Consider the following 5,641-nt stretch of genomic DNA (forward strand, 5'->3'; position numbering starts at 1 on the left):
ATTAACCTCAAATATCACTCTTAATCCAGCTGTCAGAGCCAAAAACTGGGTAGCAGCTGGAAATACAAAACAAAACAAAAATGATGGTGCAGCAGAGCATTTAAAAGAGTGGAATGACAATGGGGAATGCCTTTAGGAATAGAAAATTATTGTGAGAGAACAATAGTTTGGTGTTTTTTCTAACTCAGAAGCACTCACATGATCAAATTCCACATATAATTGTTTGGCTGCTCTGGGAAACACAGAACTGTAGTTTAATGTCTTAAAGGTAATTAAGCAAGTTGGACTGCACTGTTTTTCAGCACATGGTATTCAGAAGCACTGTGATAATAAGGCAGTGTTATGTAAGCTTCATTCTTTAAATCACATACAAAGTTTTTTTACTGAAAGGAGTATTCCAAGCTTAAAACTTTAACTCTATCACTTATTATGATTTCATTCATGAGACACAGAAGAACCAAAAAATTGCCCATGTTCAAAGAGAAATTTTAAGATAGATATTGAATTTTAATTCACTAGGTTATTAGCATTTAAAAACGGGGAGACTGACCTGTGCTGTTCAGAGTCTAGAAAAATGATATGTTAAACCATATTAATGAAATATGAAGCATGAAATTTTTAACTGCCAGAATGAGAAAACTAAATTTTGCAATCCACCACAAAACTGGTTATAAATTGTTTAAAAAATTTAAATAAAAAAATATTAACTACTCAATAGTATTTTGGTGAGGAGTTTGTTTTCTGAAAGAAGAAATTACATATTAAAATTCCATGTTTGTTTCTCATAAAATATTCCTGGACATGATTAACTTCATGTAGCAATAATATAACATAATAGTTAAGAACATGTACTCTATGTTATTTGCTATTTGTGTGATCTACAGCAAATTACTTACATGTATGCCTCAGTTTTCACAGAAACTGTAAAAGAAATGTAGATTATACTGTTACCTAGCTCATAAGTTTTTCTGGAATGGTTAAATTAGTTAATATACATAAAATACTTAGAAAACCACTAGATAAATAGGCGGTATTGAGATTTTCTTAAAATTATTATTGTTATTGTTGTTATCGTTCCAATGAATAACTCCATCCTAATGGAAATACTTTTAAAAGTATTTTCATAGATATTATTTATGACCTCCACCTTCTTTGGAAGCAGTTATAAAATTGAACACAAGTGCAAAGTATTAAGTATTTTACTTTAGAAAATTTGTCTAATTAAAATTCTCCCAATCCATAAAATTTTCAACCTGGTTACTTTGGACACGTCGTTCGTTCAAGTCTCTAGACAAGGACATCATGCATGTTATGTTTGCTAAAGTAGAGGGCTAACGAAAACAAGGGAAACATTTAATGAAATGGATTGCCACAAAAGCTGGAACAATGGACTCAAGCATACCAACAATCATGATGATGGCACAGGACCAGGTGATATTTTGTTCTGTTACACAGAAGGTGGCTAGGAATCGGAGCCTGCTTGATGGCAAATAACAACAACAAAAATTCTCCCAATAACCCATAATGTACTATATCAATTTTTATTTTTAAATGAGGAGACTGAGTTTAATAACATTAAATAACCTGACTTAAAGCATATAGAATCATTGACCCAAAATATTACCACTATCTTTATTTTAAACCAGTTGTTATGAGGTCATACTCAGGGTGACCCCATGTGTGTTAAAGATGTGTATCCCAGAAGTACATTATTAGCTTACCCTCCTAACATATTTATGAGGTCAAAATTATAGGAAGTAGAGTATGCTGCATACATGTATTCCCGACACATTCATATAATGTTCTGTCCTTGATCCTGGCAGAGTTTATATCAATACACCTAGAGAGGAACAGTGAAAAAATGTCCAAGCCTTGTATGCCCACAGCATATGAAGTTGTGCCCAATTATAGTTATTGTTCATTTAGTAAAAATCACTAGGTGTCACATTTTGCAGAAGTCACACTATGTTTACCAAGAAGATGTTCTTTTACGTCAGTTTGGCATGTTGTTCCTAGGGAAGAAAGCAAGTTGAGTTTTCAATGTCATGTGCCCAGATTTGTGTATATGAAAGTAGAATAGAAAATCCTGCATCTGAGGATTTCATTTTGGCAACGTTCTTTCAAGTACCTCACAGGGTTCTTATTTAAATATAATCTAAGTTAATGTCAGTCTCTCAACCTTTGCCAATCCTGTGTGTCTTCAGTGCTCCCCCGAGAAGAGCCAGACACAGAGGGAGTTTGAAAACAGTAGGAGCTTCGGACTTTGATCAGAAGCATAGAAGATGCAAAACCTATTAAGAATGGACTCCCTGGACTGGTTGTAAAGGAGTGATTTTCATTCATAGGCAAAACCACTAAATTTAAATGCCTGAAGTAAAACATAACAATTAAATGAAAAACTGGCTAAACCTGTAAAAAAAACCCATTGCCTTCCAGTCTATTCTGACCCATAGAGATCCTATGGCAACCCTATAAGACAGAGTAGAACTGCCCCATAGGGTTTGGAAGTAGTGGTTGGTGGATTTGAACTGCCCACCTTTTGGTTAGCAGCCAAACATTTAACCACTGCACCACCAGGGCTCCACCTAGGAAGCACTGAATGTGCCCTAGGGATAGGTAATATATTCAAGACCAGTAATGAGAACATTTTATATCATTGTATATAAGCTTAAATTCCTCCCATACTCAAACAATTTTAATGTTCAGGGACCATGTTCTCTCCTATGCTTTACAGAGAGCCAAGTTCATTTCGGGAAGCTCAATAAACGGCAATAAAAAGTTTCCTTGTGGGAAGATACTACAAAGAAAAAAATATGTATATATAAAACCAAAAACACACTGCCATCAAGTCAACTCCGACTCATAGAGTCCCTATAGGACAGAGTGGAACTGTCCCATAGGGTTTCCAAGGCTGTAATCTTTTAAGAAGCAGACTGCCACGTCTCTCTTCCATGGAGTGGCTGGTGGGTTCGAACTCTTAACCTTTAGGGTTAGCAGCTGAGTGCTTAACCGCTGAGCCACCAGGGTTCCTTTATATATAAATTATAGTTTAATGAAGGCTTTATAGGCATAAAATATTTGCATATATATGTAAATATGTACATATTTACATATAAAATATAAAGTATATATTTATATTTTATACCTATAAAACCTGCTTTAAATTATAATTTTAAAATATTCAGACTATTACTGAACACACTGTGATAAGGATTTCATATAAAAATACTTCTGATTTTTTTTCAACAAACATATTTTTTAAACACTTAAAGAATCATTGTGTCTAATTGTTTCCCTTTTTTCCCCATGCTTAGACTGGAGTCCCCACGAAGGATAGATGCCTGGAAATAAGTAAGTTAAAATAGAAAAGAAGAGCTGTTTATTGCTACCCTTTGAATAGCTATGGTCATTCAGTATAGGTATGAAATATATGGTAATAATGTAATCTTATTTTAATAATAACAATTTGAATAGAGTTTTAAAAAATAGTATTACCTAAATAGCTGGCTCTTATTAGGCCATATTTACACAAACTAAAGGACCAGAATACAAGTAGTTCTACGAAGGGTGTATGAAGCTTCTCAAAGCTTCTCCAAATCTATTAAAAATATGGCAATATCTAAACTAGTAAACTAATTGATAAAAGCTATAAAGGTGTATCAGAGTCCAGATTGGAAAGAGACCATGTTATATGTATTTTAAACTGAGAGTTTTTAATAAAACGGATTGTTTGCACAGAAGTAAGAAGACCGAAAAAGGGATGCTGTGGTGACACAATTTTAGTAACTGACTTGGAGAAGTTGCTACCAACCTCAAACGTGAAGAAACAAAAAGATGAGGAATTTACAAGAACCGAGAAGTGCAGAGGGACATGGCAACCCTGGCCCATAGAGCTGGTGCCCAGCATGGAAAGCATGAGCTGCTATGCTGATGCTCAGATCAACTAAGGGGGTCACAGCTATGGCGTATCGAACGTATTCTAGAAAGATCCAGATAACGTGGTATTATCACAGAAACTAAAACTGACTTTTGATATGAGGAAAATCAAGGGCACTGCATCACCAAAATCAAAAGAAAAGTATATCATGTCAATAAAGAATCAACTACTTCAATACTACTGAGAGTTTAAGCTGGATGAGAAATAAGTACTAAAGGCTGGATTTGGCAATATGTAGGTAATTGGAGACTTTGGCAAAATCAGTTATAGTTAAGTGGTGGGGATGAAAATCCTATTGGAGTGGGTTGAAAAGAAAATGGAAGATGATGACATGACCTCTGTTATTATATACATATATTTTTTCAAGCATTTTTGCTCTGGAGTGGAGTAGAGGAATGGAAAAGAAAGGTGCATCACCTGGAGCAATAACCGAAAAAGTAAAGTAGGTTTTTATGGGTTTTTTTTTTTTTGTTTTTTTTGTTTTTTACAAAGGTAAATAATATAATTACAAGCTGGTATTAATAGCAAAGAAGAGATCTAATTGGTGAAACAGGAGAGAATAAAATTTCAGGTGAAAAACCAAATTAGATGAGTGCATTATCAGAAGTTGAAACATTATATTGGTTCCTGATCAGAAAATATTATTTTAAATTTTCTGAAACACATTTTAAGATTTTCTATTTAGGAAAGATTTTAGAATAACTGCATACAAACTATTTTTTATAGAAATATGCATCCTTGTCTTTATTGTGTGTTGCTACATGCATTAAACAAGGGACATAATGGGAAAATTCCACCTTCTTGCTAACTTCCTGGTAAGGATCAGCATGAATCCAGTTACCACCTGGAAATGGATCCAGTCCTCATCTTCCCACTTCCTTACCTTGTCACCAGCTGCTCCAAGTGGCACATCCACTCCGATTCCAGCCACTTAGAGATTGGTGGCAGCTCACAAGTTAAAAGGAAGTCATCTTTCAGACTGATTGCCTGCACAGCCCTTCTCTGATTTTAGCCACCCTGAGCTAGGTCAGAGCACAAAGTTAACGGGACACCGTGCTTTAGACCAGCTGCTCACACAGGCCTTCTCTCAACCAGGTCAGAGAATGCAAATTAAAAAGACATGATCTTTGAGACTGACCTGCTGGCTTTCATTGTCTCTGTGGGTTTCACAATTACCTGGAATAACTCACAGAATTCCTGGAGAGTATCTATAATTATAGCTATTGGTTTATTATAACCAGAAAGGATAAAAACAAAGAGACGCATAGAGTGAGGTCCAAGAAGGTTCCCAGCATGGAGCTTCCATAAACCCAAGGAATGTCACCAGGGATGTGTGACCCTCTCCTATGCATGAATGTCTTTCGCCAACCACAAAACCCAAGACAATTTTGCATTCAAAGTCTTTTATTGGCTTCATTACATAGTCATGATTGGGGCCTCATTGCATAGTCATGATTGATTGAATCATTAAATGTGCGAGACTAATTAAATCATGCCCCCCACTCCTTTCCTGAGGTTAGCTGTCCAGGAAATCTTTGTGGCCTTGTCATTCCCCATTTAGTCGCACAAATTCTCAACTATTTCCCTGGCAGTTTTAGATACTAAAAGCACCTTGATTGCTCAGGAAATCAAGGATTATCTATCAGGAACGAAGGACAAAAGGCCAATTTATTTTAGGTAAGGTAATTCATTACCTCACACATT

This window comes from Trichechus manatus, unplaced genomic scaffold (assembly GCF_000243295.1).
Source record: "Trichechus manatus latirostris isolate Lorelei unplaced genomic scaffold, TriManLat1.0 scaffold00171, whole genome shotgun sequence".
Lineage (NCBI taxonomy): Eukaryota > Metazoa > Chordata > Mammalia > Sirenia > Trichechidae > Trichechus > Trichechus manatus.